Raw genomic sequence first — 18,968 nt, forward strand, 5'->3', positions numbered from 1 at the left:
GCATTCACTCTCATTTTATTTCTACTGAGGTCAGCCCATGATATAGCAGCTTGGTTTTGAAGATGATTTGAATCATCCTAAATATGTGCTGAGGAGCAAAACCCCACCTACACGGGTGAGCTCTACAGCTGCACAGCAATGTAAGGAGAGCACCTATAGCATGATGCCCCTAATGGGACTGGGGAGCTCCAGCTCTCAGTCATTCAACACTGGTTGCTGTCCCTTCTAGGGTCAGGAAAAAAGCCCACAGGACTTTCTTTTTGGGTGCAAAATAAGCAAATATTGCACTATGCACCTTTTTTGCTCTTGATATCCATGGAGAAGAGCAATGGGAAAGTGGGAACCCGCCCTGATAAGGAATTGTTCGGGCATGACTGTGATTGCTTTAAAAGCTGTGCAAAGCTGGTCCTTCCTTCTCAGGTAGTTCCCATGAGGGTAATTGCTGCCATATGTTTCACTAATCTTGTGTCAGGGAGGAAGTTTGGTCACTAGTGACCTCAAATTCTTAGGTTCTTAAAAGACCTGAAGCAAATGTATTACAAATAAAGCATACTTCTGTTTCCATTCTCTGTAGAACAACGCAATTTCCCTGAGTTGGAAAATAACTCCTGAAAACTGCTGATGGAGATGGGAAATCTTGGAAATAGTTTGTCATAAATATCACATGGAAACAAAAAAAAAACAACCCTCTTTCGGGTATCTATGCTAAAGCGTTTACATGGGAGGAGTACATAAACTGAATGAAGCGATATTTTCTGCGATTCCAGGACTGATACATCAGGAAAGCCCAGTGCAGCACAAAGCAGTATCTCCCCACTAGCAACTGAGAAAGGCAGGCTAAAAATAAATAGTATGCAGATAAATACAGAGATGTGAAGTACACGATGCTGTTCCTGGGTCTTTGTAGCTGTTGATTGCAACAGTGAAAACCCCAATGCAAAGGGAATGTTTTAGCACCGGCTGTCTCAGTCCAAGAACTGAAATTACCAAGTATTTTTAGTAGGTATTTTGCACAAGTAGCCCATTAGAAGCTGGGCATTTGCAATATACCAGGAACAACAGTTAAAGGAACAAGACTTGAGCCTATTCTTGGAGGGGTAAGTAACCAGGTTTGCTTCAGGGGTCCACCTTATTTTGGGGGAATGTAGAGGGTGGACACAACTACCCTGGTTGAAGTTTGGGCTGTGAGGATGGCTGTGGTACTGGGGAGCTGCAGAGCTGTGTGTTATGCAGCCCTAGGCACAGGATAAAAGTTAAAGCCTTTATCACAGTGCCCTGCTCTGGGCATCCCATTTTCAAACTGGGGCCCAAAAATCATAAAATCTTAGAATAGTTTGGGCTGGAACGGACCTTCAAAGGTCATCTAGTCCAAATGTTGATAGAGAATGGTTTTTGTCACCTTTCTGGAGCCATATGCTCTATTTACCATGAAGCACTCTGCAAGGTGCTTGGAAGAAACTATCAAAGCTATAGAACTGACCTTCAAAGCTTTCCTGTGTGTCAGTTAGCATCTTGGACTCAACCAGAATTGGATCTTTTAGGGCAGCCACCATGTCTGGGGAACAGAGCAAGGGACTGTGCAGCTGGTCAAAGCCAGTTTGATAGCTCCATGTCTGGGGTGTGTGTACTTAAATCTGTACTTAAATCTGTGTTAAACTTCCATTTAGAAAGTGTGGCTGAAATGTCTCCCCAGAGTGCCTCTTTTGACCTCTAATCCCACTGACTTTTCATACGTAAAGTGGGAAGCTGTCCTGGTTCAGTTCTCAGTGAGGATGGAGCTGTGAATGGGGAAGAGGATGAGGTGCCTGAGTATAGCCACTTTTCTTGTCCTCTTCTAGTTCACAACCATGCTGGTCATTTAGAGGCTAATGCTCAAATTCACTACCATTTTTCTAATGAGTTATGTACACAGGCCATTGTAAAAACAAGACTGTGGGATAATAGCTGTTAAATTTCAACTCATTTAGACAAAGCCTATCAGCTTGCTGAGATCCTACCATAGACTGTAGGGGCAGGAAACAGTCACACGAGGTGTTACGAATTAAACCCAGCAATCCTCTAGGAAATACTCTATAAGAAAGAGTCATTTGGGTACTAGAGAGCAAGAAAACCCCCAATTGCTTCCACCATTTCACAAAGATTTTCTGCTTGCTATCAGAGCTGCAAGAATTTTAAGCAGGTTGCCATGGTTTGCACTCCCAACTCCAAAAGATGAAGACATTATTATTAGTCTGAAGATTTCAACTAAAAAGTGGTTCCTCCAGTGCCCAGAAGGTTATGGAGAGAGAACCAGAGAGCTTGGAGCATTGGGAACGCCATAGGGGAATATTGAAAATATTTGTTTTCCTGCACACGTAATTACTGCCACCAGAGTTACCATTAAAGAAAGCAATTTCGGACTGGAGGGTTTAAATAGGATGTGGAACCATAACACTAGGTAACGTTAGTTAATTGCAGAGCTGTAACAATACGCGGTATTTCAGCTGCCCTAAAACATAAGTCTTAGTTCAGTAACCTTTAAGATTTGTTATTCTTTGCCTTATCATTGAGTTGTAACATCATCTAGGTGGTTATCTCTGTGAGGTTTAAATTTCCAATCTATTAAAGTAATTTTGGCAATCTATTATTTCTAGGCCATTGAGGAAAGGTTAAAATGAAAATTATACTGAAGGGAATAAGTTCTGTTCCAAGTACAGGTTGAAAACATCTCAGTAGTAGAAAGCAGTAAGGTTTCAAGGGAAAAGGCACTTATCAAGGGAAATGAAATGACTGATAATAGTCATTCAAACTGATTTAAAATGATTTAAAGTGATTAAAGCAGCTTGAGTGAGGTAATGTGAAAGGATTTTTTTCCCCCACTAATGTAATGGAGAATTTGGAGTGCATGATTTAGACAGCTTCTGCCTCTGAGCTGGTTTTGTATGGCTGAGTTAGACTTTTAGCACTGTATTACAGGAATGGAAAGTTTCATTTTCAGGAGTGCACAGGAAGACTAGCATCCATCTTTGCACAGCCATCCACACAATTTAAATAGAACTACATGGTGCAGGAGAACCAGTGAATGTAGGCATTTGGGAACAGCAGTGAACCCAGCTGAAGAAGCTTCTACATTAAGACTTCCTGGATACCAGCTGGACAAATCATCATCAAAACTTAAATCCATGCAGTTGTGATGGGCAGAAGCAGCAGTGATGTGCTTTAGCCAAGCTGAGTGTCGTTCATCTTGACTTATGGACTGACTGATCAATATATTCCTATTGCAGCACTGAGGTTTTTGTCATTCTCATTCACTCAGTGTCTCCTCCTGCCCTGCACCCCATGCCCATCTTTGCTGCTTGGCTTTGGATGGAGCTGAGTGAATGTGGGCTTGAGCCCTGTGACTGTGAGTGAAAACCAATCCAGGGAACAAACCCCATTTATACCTGTTGGTACAGAAACAGCAGCAGCACCAAAACCTTGGAAAAAACCCAAACCAAACCCCAGTCCTTAATGTTGTTTTTCCTTAATTGTTTTTTAGTACAATAGAAGCAGTTGATTTTATTAATTTTTATAGTGCTGTTGGGAAATTTAATAGTCCTATAAAAGCCAGTTTAAACCTCTCTAATTGTCTTATCTCTTCAAATAAATGCATACTCTGGGAATTTTAAAACTGGAGACTATCAACTGGATAGAGCCATTACTATGAATAATTCTGCTCTTACAGCAATACAGAGCCTCGACACAATAGACAATAGCCTCTGTGGTTCGTATGGGGGTGAATATGCCAAGGCTCACTAAAAGGGACGTTTTGTTCATTGACCCCCGTCTGCTAAGGGCTCCTTTGGAGCTGCCACGTGTGCAAAGCAAATTGCAAGGCACCCAGGCTTCTGGTCAAACGAGCAATTGCAGGGCAAGTTGTTTAGAAACAAATAATTCAGTCACTTAATGTATTTTCACATAGTAAAAGCAGTTAGACGCTGGGAGGGATGAATGCACGTTCAGTGAAAGGAACAACTGGTCTGGGGCCACGGGAGGTGAGGCTTAAGGAGGTGGAGGTATGGGAAGTTTTATAGCAGGGCATAGACTTTTAAGGCTGAGAGTCCCAATTTAGGCAGAGAGAAGAGGAAAACGGACACTTCAAAGCAGTGCAGGGCTGAGCACCCCTGCATACCCTCAAAAATGTCACTATGGGTCATGCAAAGTCTTGATACAGTATGTTATTTTAAAAATGAAGTAATATATCAGATGTGCACAATGCAGATATAGCTGTATCTACAATACAGGGAGAGCATGCATCACTTCCAACACAAAAGTGTGTTCCCTAATTCAGTTTTCTTCTTTTTTTGCATACATCCACAGAGCTACACTGTAGAGATAACCGCTACATGAAAATGACTGCCAGCCCTGTTTTGCTGTGCTGCTATTTTTGTGTCTCTCTGATCATTTCAGAAACCAGCCAAGCCCTTCTAGCTCACCCCTTCCCATTGCTCACAGCAGGCAGTACGACCCAGCTTCACCCTAGCATGGAGCCCATGTGCGCTGCTTGACCCACCAGCCCATCACCCTAGTCTCTCAGGGGTTGCCATAATCATGGGTACCCAGTCTCCTGCAAATAGGGCTTGTCTCACAACTCCTTGAGGCAGTGTTTTTCTCATAGGTCATGCTCCTATTAAGTTATTCTTCCTTCTGATGATGTTTTTCACAGCTGCATTCCCTTTCTGAGGCAAGTGAGACTTTTGAGGCAGGGACTGTAATGAAGAGGTTTTGCCTTCTGGGATCGTCCCTGCTGCTGACAGAAGTTGCAAGACAGATATGTTTTATGCTCTTTTGCATGCCAAAAAGAGAAAAAAGAGAATGAGAGCAACAGGTCCTGAATGACGTTTCTGGTTTTCTTCATGAGATCAAATGGCTCCTCACCCTTCCCAAGAGCTGGCTGGTACCAGGGCTGCTGTACATAGGCTGGAGCTGGAAGGATGTGCAAGGACATGGGGCAGATAGGTGACAAGTAGTGAAAGAGGACATCCTGGGCTCGTTCTGCATCCTCCAGATGTTCTGAAGTTCTTGCAAAACATCTTTGTATATAGTTCAAAGCTACGCTGCTTGGGAATGGGTTGGGTTTGACCCATATCTGTGAATAGTGCGGTTGCTGGTCACCCTTCTCCTTTCCCTCCTCTGCCTGCTGAGCCAACGAGCAGATACAAGCTAAATTCTGTTTTAATGATTTTTAATTTCAGAATGAAAGACACCATCTGTGGCATATCCTGTTTATGTCTGCTGCTCCTCTGCAGACTGCAAACTGTTGTGTGTGTCAGTGCGGAGCTTCTCCACTTGATGAACTTCAGGTTTGTTTTCGTTGTTTTTTTCCCCATAATTGTGCAGAAAGAAAGTAAATTCCAATTGCAGGGCTATTTCTGAAAGTGTTCTTGGCACCTGTGTTGAGATCTTGTCTCAAAGAGGAAGCGTTAGGTCCACAGTTCCCAAAGGCAGACGTCCTGATGAATTCCTCATAGAGTTGGTTGAGCGGCAATTCATCCAGAGACTTGTGGAGGACTCGGTGCCTCTCTTCCAGATAATTGAACTTTAATTTATTTAAATTTAATGGAAAACCATATGGAGAGGAACAGAAAGCTAATTTAAAGCACTGCTCAAAACAATCAATATGTTAACAGATTCCTTCAACTTACCACACTTGGTTGCTGAAAAATGTTTCAAATGTATGGGTTTTCAAACTGGTATTATGAAAACACAGGGTTTCTGGCATGTTGTATTCAAAATTCAAGAGCAAAAATAAGCTTTGTTGTGAAAATGAAAGTGTACTTCGAAAGCACAAATTGTTTTATTAGAAGTGGGAATGACAACTAAGCTATAGTTCATCCAGAAATCCACCAGTCTGAAGTCTTCTCAGAAGACACATACAGATCCTAAAGGGTTCAAATCACTGGCTTTCATACAGCCCAGAAATAAAAGCAGAAAATTAGTTGTATGGATTACATGAACAGATTGAAACTGGCAGTAAGAATACACGAAGGAGCCCTTCAGTATAAACGGATTAAGTACAGATTAGAGCAGGAGAATGCAAAAATACCAATTATGTACTTCAAAGATGAGAAACAAACTTTTGTCAGTTTTCATATTTCCCTTATGCCTTTGGCACACCTCAAGGTCAATTCTTTCCATACTGGGTTTTGAAAACAGACTTTCAACAGATTTCTCAATGTCAGAGTATCTAATATCTCTTCATCGGGGATTGTAGTGATAGGGCAAGAGGTAATGGATTCACACTTAGACAGGGGAAGTTCAGGTTAGATATAAGGAAGAAGTTCTTTACTGTAAGGGTGGTGAGGCACTGGAATGGGTTGCCCAAGGAAGTTGTGAATGTTCCATCCCTGGCAGCGTTCAAGGCCAGGTTGAACAGAGTCTTGGCTGACATGGTCTAGTGCAAGATGTCCCTGCCCATGGCAGGGGGTTGGAACTGCATGATCTTAAGGTCCTTCACCACCCAAGCCATTCTATGAGTCTATGATTCTATGCTTTTACTCTTAAATGCTGATCTTCAAACACTGACCATCTCCTGTCCCACATTCAAATGCTTATATTATTTTGCTCTCAGCAAGTCTTAATTTAATTTACTTACACTAAACAAACAATCTGTAGGCAATTTAAGATCCTAGAAAATAATAAATGTCCTAATTATATTTTATCTTATGAAAACATAACGTTTTAGTGATGTCAGTGAGCTGTGAGTTTTATATACGCAGTAATTTACATTACAGTTAAATCTCTGTCAAGCTTGAAGAGTGCAAACTCTAAGAATAAGCGAAAGCCTGTTCTTTCAGCAAGTTTAATAACTTGAGATTGTTAAGAAGGCTGGAAGCTGAAAGGAGCAGTTACTCCCTGCAATGAAATGTTAGCAACCAGTACAAAGTCTTATGGAAATTCTATAAATAGTCTTCAGTCTAACCTCACTGAGGGCAGGTCTGACTTCTCTGTGGCTTTTTAAAAACAAATTATTCTAAGCAGCCTTTTTTTTTTTTAAAGGTGTTTTTTTATTTTTCTTTAGTAAGCAAATGATCCTGCAGCCTTTTTCATTATCAGAGGCCTGGAATTCATTTCAGATTTGCCAAGTCCTTTCCCAGAAACTTATTAGCACAGTGGTACAGCTCTGCAGAGATTAATAGCTCCGGAGGAAAAAGAGCAAGTATTTGGTACAGTAGCTTTCTTTTTCTTTTCCTTCTTCCTTTTTTTCTTATAATGTATTATTCTGTTTCTTTGTATCTTTTCCCCCTGGATTTGTTCTGTCTTGGGATAGTCTTGACTATAGAGCAACAGATAATGAAAATCCTGAGGTCCCGCAACCGCTGCTTATTTCTTGCGAGATCAATGTAATAGTAAAACTCGTGGATGCCAAATGAAAAGACTCTTTTAAATAAAATGTATCATAAAGCTGGTATAATTAAAGCATTTGTTTTTCAGTGCCTAGTCTGCTGCAAGCAATTTCACCTATAGTATAACATTGAGGAGCTGGGAATTGTATTTTCTATGAGCTTTTTAAGGCCCTATGGGAAAAAAACATTATGATCAGTAAAAAACCTTAAAGCCATTAGAATGCCAGCATACCAAAGAGAGAGTACAAAGCCAATGGCAGCATTCCAGAATGCCTACAATGGCCAAGACATTGTGGTGTGTGATGCCCATTTGACCATGTTGAGAACTGATGGCTGTGTAGCTTTGACTGTCCACACCACCTGCATCCTGAAAACAGCTCTGAATACAATGGGGGGTGGCCTCGCACCTTTCCAAATATCCCAGCCCTGCTGATTTGGTAGAAGGCAAGCAAAATGTCTCCAAGTCAAAAAAAGCCCTTGTGCTCTTTCAAGCAACCAGCAGCCAGAAGAACCAAATTCATTAATAGCCTAAATATGGTTCAATCAAAGTTCATCAACAACTACTCAACTAATCTCCTTTCAGATCCTTGTGGGGAACACCATCTTTCAAAGCCTTTAATTTCTAACCTAAGGATTCTTTCTGTTCTCTTACCAAATCCCACCCAGAAAGCTGCAAAGATCCATCTTAAAACAATTTCTGTTCTTTCTTCCACCACTGTGTTTGATGGAGGGTTTCTAAAATTCAGTGTGGTGATTACAGACCTTCTAATTTCACACTTAAACATATTCAAGACCGATATACATATCTATATCTATCTCTCTATATATATCCCCACTTGATCTTGTACTACCCTTCAAATAGATAATTCTTCTGGTTACCCCAAGATGATTTTTACAGAAAATTATAATATCTTTCTTGGTCTTTAATTTCCTGCCTTTCCCTGTGGTACCTGAGCAGCTGAGTTTGTTGAGCCACTGGCTTTGGCTGCAAGACATGAGCCACTCTGCTGATTTTACTTTACACTCTTTCTGCAGTTCTGGTGGACCAGTGCCTACTTATATTACCCTTCTCAACTTTTTGTGGGAAATCAGGGGCAGTGGTAAGGGACAATCAGTGTGAGAGCATTGCTTTATTTGTTAAGCAGAAACCTTGTGACAATAATGATGATGGCTTTATGAAATTAGTGGTGTAAGTGGTTGAAGTTATGAAAGGAGCAGGCAATAATAGGATTTTAAATGACTAATTCACATAGGATTTCAAAGGCTTACTCACAGGCTAAACTGGTGTTTGTATTTTTATATGGTAAGTAGTGAAGTGGTTTCTTTTATTTATTCAGGTCCTTCTGTTAGAGGCCTATACCCAAACATTGAGTGACCTGTAACTTTAGACACCTGCCTTTGGAAATTGTTTCACAGCAGGAGCCTCATTAAACATCGTTTGAGATTGACAGTGAAGTGTTTTGAAACACCATAGGCTTCCTGTCTGCCTTAAGCCTTCTGTCAGCTTGGCTGTATAAACATACACAGCAGTGCTGATGGTCATGTACTTGGCAAGGGGAAGGTACCATGGCAAAGTAAATGTGAGGCCAGCACTGAGTCCTGATGACTAAGTGATGAGAGATGAGACTTGGCCAGTAATGGGCCACTTGCTGTATGTTTGCACTTCCCACCTCTGCTTGGAGGGCAGTGGGTGTTGGGGCTCCCTCTCATGAGGATGAGTTCCCCTCGTCCTCATCTTCATTCTCATCCTCGTCCTCTGCATATGTGGCTTGCTCATCTCCATTCTGCTACCCTGTAACTCAATTTTGTGAGGAGGTGGATCAGATCCTCCAAGGTGGAGCAGTGGAGACAGCATCAACGCTGCAGACACTCAGGGTGTGATGGAAGGGTTGCAGAAGTCACCACTGACTCATGACCTGAAAACTGTACCATTTGTTGAGCCTTGTACCAAGGAATGATCATGAGCAAGGCATGGGCCTTTGAGGGATCCAACACTTCAAAATCCCTGTAGCCCACCAGCAACCAAATGTGTCTTCCCTTGCATATGTCACTTTAACCCTGTTTAGTGTTAATTCTTCAGGGCAACCATTCCACAACTTGTCCTTCAAGAGGAAAAATAATTAAGGAAATATGCAGTAAATTAATATTCACAAATTTGACCTGAATAAGGTAAATGGAGAAGGACGTTTGCATTGGGGCTTGCTCTTTTAGTAACGCCGCTGTGATTCCCTTCATCTCCTGAGGAGGGAATCCTAGAATGGTTTGCGTTGGAAGGGACCTTAAATCTCATCCAGTTCTGACCCCTGCCATGGGCAGGGACACCTTCCACTAGAGCAGCTTGCTCCAAGAACAGCTTGATTCTTTCTGGTGCACAACTTCATCTCCTGAGAACTAATGTCACAGGACTCAGCCTCTCCAGCTCCCAAACGTCAGCAAGCTGCTGACCTTGGGTATGTTGGGTGTGCTTCCAACAGGTGAATGCAGGTGTCTACAAACTGATAGTAATTCATAGTTAGGCAGCTACATTCACAGCTGAAGCGTGGAATTCCTCCACATGCTGGCAATGTGATTCATTACCTTGTCTGTAAAGATTTAAAGCTCATTGAAAGGAAAATCACAAACCTCTGGCTCACAGTATCACAGGGCCTCCTATAATGACACAGCTTAAATGAAAATGCCAAACATAGCAATGCTGAGCCACACAGAAGATGGGATCTCCTCTTCCCACAATCACAAGCAGAACTGTGGTTAGCTTTCCAGGCAGTTGGTCACAGGCTGGAGAGCCATGTGTGTTGTATGTGTTATCATAAGCCTTTGATATAAGCCCAAGAAAAGCATACACAAGCCTGAAATGACATGCTGTACAAACAGAAGGGTGCATATGGAGGTTGGAGGAACACACTGGGGAGAGGAAGGGATAAAGGAGCTCTGAATCCTGCTTGCAGGTTGTGTGCACAGGACCTGGGAACTTCACATCTCGATGTGTACATCTGTGGCTAAGCAACCTGTGGCTCCACGGGCCCCCAAAATACTCTGAGTTTAGTAAATATACTAAAATCTCTCCAGAAGGTCTGGATAACATCACGTAACACTGATAGTGACTTCCTTAAACTGCACATGAGATTAAAAATAGTTTATGTATATGTGCTCCACTCAGCTACCTACAACAGAGCATATACGCAAACTCCATGTACAAACTGCGGCATGAAGCTTGGTGTGTTGGGTCCCCCATGTCATAGAATCATAGAATCCCAGATTGGTTTGGGTTGGAAGGGACCTTAAAGCTCACCCAGTTGCACCCCCCTGCCATGGGCAGGGACACCTTCCACTAGAGCAGGTACTTCTAGATCTCCCCTCTGGCAGGTTAAAGCCATTCCCCTTGTTCAGTCCCTACAGGCCCTTGTCCCAAGCCCCTCTCCAGCTTTCCTGCAGCCCCTTCAGGCACTGGAGCTGCTCTCAGGTCTCCCCTTCAGGAGCCTTCTCTTGTCCAGGCTGACCCAGCCCAGCTCTCTCAGCCTGGCTCCAGAGCAGAGCTGCTCCAGCCCTCGCAGCATCCCCATGGCCTGCTCTGGCCTCACTCCTGCAGCTCCACGTCCCTCTTGTGCTGTTGGATCAGGGCTGCAGGAGGGGCTCCCCATAGCACAGTAAAGGGGGAGAATCCCCTTCTTTGACCTTTCCTTATGCTTATATCCGCATTCCTATAAAGTGTTTCAAGTGCTTGTGACTCGGGCTTTTTAACGTCTTAAAGAGTGACCATGACCATTAGTAAAATAGTGAAGATACAGTTTCTCCCATAAACCTGCATCCATGCATGGTGTCTGAGCGCATTTACATAATTAAAAAGAGGAATGCAGCATAAGGAGTAGCGCTAATGGATGACTCCCCTCACCCTTTACAACCAAAGCACCATCTGTCATTTACAAAGAAAGCTGGCTTTTCAACTAACTTCATTCTTTATTAGAAATTACTATTTTTCATTTCCATGGCAGAAAGCCTGTTCTGGTTCCTAAGATACAATTTGGGATATATGAATCAAGTGGTGCAGAAAAATGACAGATGTCTGTTGAGTAGAATAATGAGTGCTGCTGGCATGTGCCTCTGCCCAAGCAATGCACTTATCTCTGGAAAACTTTGCTGAAGTTGGGAAACCCATGTGTGCCTGACCCTCCATCTACCACGTTATGCGGATTGCCTACACGGAGCACATCCTTTCCTCCTTAATGATTTCCTTCCCATCTTCTGAACCTTCACTCTCACTTAGTCCTCACCTCCTTGTCTGAGTCCTGTTCGGAAACAGAAATGCCTGCAGTCTCTCCCTGGAGTTTTCCAAGCTGTATGGAAAGGTTGGTTAGTTCACCCTGATTTGTTGTTTTCCTTCCTCAGCGTGAGTACATGTGTTAGACTACCTGGCATAGAGAAAGATGAGGGGAGGAGAGGCTGAGGTGTGGGTCTGGAGCTGGAGCAGGGTGCTACATGATAAAGGAACGATCTGTTCCTTCAGCATTTCTGCTCCTTTTGGGAAGAAAGGGAGGGAAAAGAAACAAACCAAGCCTGGTCCCTCCAAAGCTGACGTGTTTTCAATCCATTCTCTTTGAATTTCCTGGGGGTAATGCTGCCAAGCAGAGCATCTGTCCTCAAAGCAGACAGCCAAAGTGAAGCAATGCTGTCCTAATGAAGATGACAGGAGCGATAGTTTCATCAGCAGATGAAACTGGAGACCACGTCATCCTCACCAGAGTTTAATAAAGTTGGTTTCTAGCTCCTTTCGTACTTTGTTTTCTACCCATAGTTCTTCTGCCTGTGCCACCGCAGTGTCACACAGGGTTTTATGATTCTTGTCATGTAGCTCCTTGCCCTCGTTTTATGGACAGGGTGAATCACAGTGAGACTGGGATCTCTTCTCGTGAGATCTGTGGCCACTGTTTTACAATTGTGCACTTGGGTGATGCACAAAAGACAGCGAGCAGGGAAAGAGACCTGGGCTTTCCAAGTGCCCCTGACCACCATGGATGCAGCGGATCAGAAATACTCCATGGGCAGACCTTTACAGCCCAAACAGACATGGCTTTCTGCAGCACCAGGAGGTTCATATCCCTGGGTTAATATCATAGAATCATAGAATCCCAGCCTGGTTTGTGTTGGAAGGGACCTTAAAGCTCATCCAGCTCCAACCCCTGCCACAGGCAGGGACATCTTCCACTAGAGCAGCTTGCTCCAAGCCCCTGTGTCCAACCTGGCCTTGAACACTGCCAGGGATGGGGCAGCCACAGCTTCTCTGGGCACCCTGTGCCAGCGCCTCAGCACCCTCCCAGGAAAGAGCTTCTGCCTAAGAGCTCATCTCAGTCTCCCCTCCGGCAGGATAAAGCCATTCCCCTTGGCCTGTCCCTACAGGCCCTTGTCCCAAGCCCCTCTCCAGGTTTCCTGCAGCCCCTTCAGGCACTGGAGCTGCTCTCAGGTCTCCCCTTCAGGAGCCTTCTCTTCTCCAGGCTGACCCAGCCCAGCTCTCTCAGCCTGGCTCCAGAGCAGAGCTGCTCCAGCCCTTGCAGCATCTCCATGGCCTCCTCTGGACTCACTTCCACAGCTCCATGTCCCTCCTGTGCTGTTGCCCCAGAGCTGGATGCATGACTCCATGGCGGGGCTCTCACAAGATATCTATCCTTTCAATCTATCCCTATTCCAGCCTGTATGGACCAGCTCGATGGCAATGTCTCCCATGAGTGCAACTTTTCCATTGCTGTTCCCAATACTTGAGCCTTCCTCATTCCCTGGTTTCTGCACAAAGCGGACGGTTCTTGTAAGACACAGCAAGAAATTCCTGTGGTGGTATTTCAAAGTGCCAGCACATGTGGACTGCTCTCTGGGTACATATTTTTACTGTTTCCATTTCAGCATGATTTAAGGCTGTGGGGAAAATAGTTACAAAGGGTGAGGAAAAAACCCAAAACCCCAAACTCTCCAAGACTGCTGTGGCTGGGCAGCTTAATTCATACTTAGCAATCACAATCTGCACTGAGATAATTAGCCTGAAAAGTCGAAAGAAAAGAGCCAGATGTTTCCAAACCTGTTCAGCAGAGATTCTGCCTTTGGTTGTGACATTTTAGCATGCGAAATGAAAATGTCCATAGCTGGAACTCGAGTTTAATTTCTGAGTTAAAGAAAATCATCATAGGAAGAAGCTGTCTCAGAAGAGAACAACTGGTTTGTGAAAACCAGCACATAAAAGGCACAGTTTAGTAAAAAATTAATGAGTTTTGCCCTCTGTAGAATTTAAGCCCTTGCTACAACAGAAAGGCTATTGGAGTCTATGATAAGCTATTACTGCACGCAAAGATAAAAGCAAAAACATCCTGCACTTTTGATCTATTTCTATTTTGAGAAACAGAAGAAGTGTATATGCCATCCATGTCCATCAATGAATTTGAAGGAAAACATACAGAAGAATCATGATACTTGAAGTTTTTCAGCTGAATTTTCAGTGTTTTTCATTTTATTTCAGTACTGGACTAGGATGAAGTCAGCAAATGGCACCATGAATTACCCCGGCTGAAGATCTTATCCCATTTGTTTATATTTGTTTGTGGAAGTCCAGTTCCCAGGAAGCAACCAAAACGATCGTAGGAGGATTGAGAAAGAAAGGAGGTAATTATGAGGGAAGCAGCTAATTGGGATTCTAGACTATTGGAAAATCCCAATGCCACAGAATATGAAAGGTCAGGTAACTAAGAAACAGTCAAATTAAATTTACTTTCCCCTTTAGCTTTCCAAGAAAACCTCTGCAGCCACAGCACATTTCAGACCCAGAGGAAAATTGCATGGAAATATTAGGTGCGCTGTAGAGAAAGGCCTTATTGAAGTGCTTTCTCAAGAGCATTAGACTATTGCTCTGAAACACACAGGTATCTTCCAACTGCCAGAACAGAAATCAGTAGAACACCAGCACACGCAGCAATTATGTGATAATCCACCCTTATGTGGACATACAACAGAGGCAGAGTTGCTCTGAGTCTTCTCTGCGGCTGACCTCTCATACTGCACTGCTGTAATCCAATACTTAATGTGAAACGTGTGGTCATGAATAAAATCTCTCTGGACCGGTCAGGGAGAGGGATGTCTGTAACTGTGCCAGAAGGAAAGAGGTTACCATGTTCAGAAGTCTTTATTATATTGTCTAAGTGACTACTGGGAGAGCTGGTTATGTCCTACCCAGTGGTAAGCTGGTGTCAGAGCTCACCCTCTGGCCAGCAAAGCACTGATGTATCTAATCTCCATGTCTGTGAGCTGTATTAATCACTTCCCAGCTAGAATCAGTGACTGGAGTATCATAATGCAATGGTTCACTGCAATGTCACATACTGTGTTATGATTTCCTTTCTAACAACATTCGGAATCCAGACACAATTCTTACTGGTTTATTTTCCTCATAAAATACCCTACTGAGCAGTTTCCACATATGGCTGAAGTTACCTGGAAGGATTTTTGTAATAAACTGTTGCGTGATGACATAAAAGTCTCTTGCAGCTACAATTACCCTGCACAGATCACAGCCCTCAAGCAAATTGTTCTTGTTTTCCGTCTTCCCTTCTCTAAAACATGTATACCTAGATTTCTGTGAGCCAGCTAACAAAGTTCGTTTGAGGGTCAACCCATTCCCTAAGCAAAACCGACCCAGATCTAAATTTAGCAGCTCCTGGTATGCCATAATGCTTGTTTGGCTTTTTAGACATTTGCAGTTCCTAGTCCCATTTCATCTCATCCCTGTCATCCTTTACTCACAGCTTCCTGTCAGCCACTCTCTCATCACTGTTCACTCTACCCAGGGTCTTCTCAGTGTGCTGCTCAATCTCATCACAGTCAATGCCTCTTCTCCAGAGCAGCCCATCTGACACAAGTGTGCTACCTTTTCATTAGTGAGTTGCCCCCAGTGCTCAGATGATCTAGAATGATCACAGAATCCCAGCCTGGTTTGTGTTGGAAGGGACCTTAAAGCTCATCCAGCTCCAACCCCTGCCATGGGCAGGGACACCTTCCACTAGAGCAGCTTGCTCCAAGCCCTTGTGTCCAACCTGGCCTTGAACACTGCCAGCGATGGTGCACCCTGTGCCAGCACCTCAGCACCCTCACTGTAAAGACATATTAAGCTTTCAGTCCCTCTCTCCCTGGCTGGTTGTCTCCCTTCCCCACCGTGCCCACATTCACTGTAGCCCACCTTTGCTCTGTCACTCACTGCTTTCTCCTGCTTAGTGAGTGACGAATGCTTCAAGCTCTGTACCAGTGTCCTGGTGCTGCTGTAACGTGGCTGGCCAACGCACAGCCATCACGTCATTCGACCGAAGGGGTCAGTGTTTTATTAGGTGATACCAATGAGGATAGGCAAAAGGGTAACAGCCTCAGCCTTAAATATCTTTGAAGTAATTTGCTATTATTATCTTGTCTAATGATAAACACCCCAGATGCCTAGCAAAACTGAGCATTGCTCCCACTATAGCACAATGTAGGTGGTACACCCTCCAGATCGCTGCAGCTCCCAGACCAAAGATAGCTGAGAAAGACTGATGGATGCGAATTCTTTCTTCATATATAGCTGAATGAAACTGTGCAAGTAGAACCAATTTGCTTTTCAAAACTAGTGAATAATGTGATTCATGGAACTAAAAACATCTGCAAAGGACATTCTCTTAGATCCTTGAAGAAAAGTGCTGAGACTACAGTGTCTACTGGTGTGTGTGCATTTCTCTGCGTTTGCAAACAGAATTTTCCCTTCTGTGTTTTTTAGATATTGAAGTCAATACTGAATTTTGCCAAGCAGAACTTGTTCTTTTACTGGTATTTCTTTGCTGTTCTTCAAACTGCTGTTGTCTCACCCTACTTTGTTAAAGCTTCTAAATTCCCTGTGAGGCAGGAGAGAATTAGCTTCATTTTTCAAGGAAGACAATTGAGATTCAGAGACTGACTTATCTAAGGCATGAAGTAGGAGAAAAGTAGGTACAGAAGAAGATCCAGACCACCTGAAGACCAGACCTGTGTCAGAACCCTTAAACTTCTTTCCTGGGAGCAGAAACTGGACTCAGAGCTGTAGAATATCTTGGTTTATTATAGAGCAATTGATATAGAGAAATATTTTCAGAGAAAATTAATGTTTAATGAATTGGTAAAAAGAAAAGCTGTTCTTAAAATAGCTTCTGCCTCCAATTATAGTAGGAGAGGAAGAAGACACATGAGCTTCTTTGGGAAAATTCTGCTGTCCTTTAGTTTGAACCACAGCAGAATTCAAACCCTATGGGAATACAGCAAGACTTATTTATATACAAATAGTTGTTTATACAGTATTTATTCTATTCTGTTAAAATACTTGCTAAGACTTGTCTTCATAGCCATCTGCTTCCAAACAGAATCCACACAAAATGCCACTACATTTATTTAGACAAATGTATATGCTTTCTAGCTTTCACTGGTCATACAGGCAAAAAAATAATTGGATGAAAATGCATCCCAATTTGATTAGTACAAAAATATAGCCTATTTGTACTCTGTTATTCAGAAGAACACACTGAAATACCGGTCACCATCAGACACAGATGAGTGTAATTTCTGGCATTCCGAATCTATCAGTGCAATATAGTTCGGTTTTATTTACTTTTATTCTGCAGGACTGTGTAGAAATATTATCAGTCTGCACTACTCGGATGCAATTCTGACATTCAAAATTCCTGGGGAGAAATTAATCCCTGCAATATTTTCACAGGCTTTGGAGGGTGAGGATAAAGCAAACACAGCGGATCACATTCAAAGCACATACTGTGAGAGCAACACGTCTTATTTAGCATCAAGCATCTAAAATGTATTTATCTGTATTTAAGCTCAGTTTCTAACCTCTCCGTAAAGTCCATAGAGAGGAACTTCCCTGGGGCCATTTCTGCTAGCCTTTTCTTCTTATTGACTCTAAAAGAAGCCTAAACCTAAGGTCTTGAATGCTCATCACCTGACACTGGAAAGATCACCCCCTTTGTCAGGGGCAGAGGTGTAAGTGCTGTAGCAGCTCCTCTTCCTGAGCTGGTACAGCTGGTACCAGCATCATCCCACCCATTTTTCACTCTCCCAACCTTTGATGCTATGGGACAGTCACCATGCTGCAGCATGTGGCCATAAGGATTCACAAGAACAAAATCTGGACCATCAGGGCATTTTGCATGTTGCAAAGTAGAAGAGCAGGACAGCTGATAGCCTCACAGTCATAGAATCATCATAGAATCTCAGACTGGTTTGTGTTGGAAGGGACCTTAAAGCTCATCCAGCTCCAACCCCTGCCAGAGGCAGGGACCCCTTCCACTAGAGCAGCTTGCTCCAAGCCCCTGTGTCCAACCTGGCCTTGAACACTGCCAGGGATGGGGCAGCCACAGCTTCTCTGGGCACCCTGTGCCAGCACCTCAGCACCCTCACAGGGAAGAGCTTCTGCCTAAGAGCTCATCTCAGTCTCCTCTCTGGCAGGTTAAAGCCATTCCCCTTGGCCGTGTGCCTTCCTCTGATGGCTCTTCAGAGTGCAATTAGGGAGCTGCAGCAAGGTTTTCAGGAGGTTTCCCACATCCCACCTTGAGCATGTCTCCATTTGATGAAGGTTTTCACACAACCCTTGCTCCAAACCTAGCCAGAGGCTTGGTCTGCTCATTGGAGTTGGGGGAAGAGGTCCGTGAGTCAGTGGGGCAGTGGGAGTTGCACAATCTGTGAGTTCCCACAGTCACATTTGTGACAGGAGTAAGCCAGATGGACACAAACTGCTCTCCACGGGCTGGAAAACAGTGTCTGGATTGTGCAATTGGGGTGTCTGTGATGGTGAGTATTTGGCCATGATGCAAGGAGTCACATGCAAGGGAGGACTTATCCCAGGAAGCTCACGCAGTCACCCGGGGGTCATCTGTTGCTGAATGTTGTTATCACGAGAGACAATAAAACCAAATCTCCTGTGCTGCCTGGGTGGCAGGAGCTGCTGGGGACTGTGATGTCCTCCTTGGTTTGGAAAGCAGCAATATCAATGCTACCGTCTAGCAGGCAAGGAGGAGCAAAGGAGCTTCTCAAAATGGGAGCAGCCTTGCTCCACCTGTGTTCTCTCCTTCTAACCTCTGTGGGTATTTCCATTTGGCTTTTTGCAAGCACCAATATCTTGATTTCTCTTTCTCCACTCTCAATCATATCTAGCATCTCTGACTATGGAGTCTTTCTGTATCTTCTGCCCCAACCCAGATTTGACCTCTTCCTGCAAGACAACAGTTTGTTCATAAAACACTTCCTTCCTAAGCCAGTTCCTTATTTTGGCAGCTGCTTTTCTCTGTCTGCTTGCCATGCTAAAAAAAAATCACCGTAGACTTTGTGTGATGGTAGAAACCTTCACAGTTCTGCTTTTTAGTTTCAAACCTAGCACTGCCTCCTCCAGCAAAGGGAGATCACCCTTGTGGGATCCCTCAGTTTACCCTATAGATCTTTCCAGTCTTTTCATTTGGGGTGAAAACTGGACTCCCATCTTAAGAAAGGAACTAGCTTTGGTTCCTTCCACACCAAAATGATTGAAGGTAGGTCCCCACTTTTGGGCCCTACATTGTAAAGTCATCTCAG

General features: G+C 43.6%; 1 long non-coding RNA gene across 1 annotated transcript in view; it reads left to right on the forward strand.

The window, feature by feature from the left end:
- The first annotated feature begins 965 nt into the window (after positions 1-965).
- The window catches only part of LOC134172253 (uncharacterized), a 38,327-nt gene continuing 20,324 nt past the window's right edge, over positions 966-18,968 (forward strand). The window contains exons 1-2 of the long non-coding RNA XR_009967885.1: positions 966-1,097; positions 5,214-5,321. This is a non-coding gene — a long non-coding RNA (uncharacterized LOC134172253). The remainder of the gene's footprint in view (positions 1,098-5,213; positions 5,322-18,968) is intronic.

The sequence above is a fragment of the Pezoporus occidentalis genome, unplaced genomic scaffold, assembly GCF_034315485.1.
Source record: "Pezoporus occidentalis ecotype Australia unplaced genomic scaffold, CSIRO_AGI_Poc_V1 ctg45, whole genome shotgun sequence".
Classification (NCBI taxonomy): Eukaryota; Metazoa; Chordata; class Aves; order Psittaciformes; family Psittacidae; genus Pezoporus; species Pezoporus occidentalis.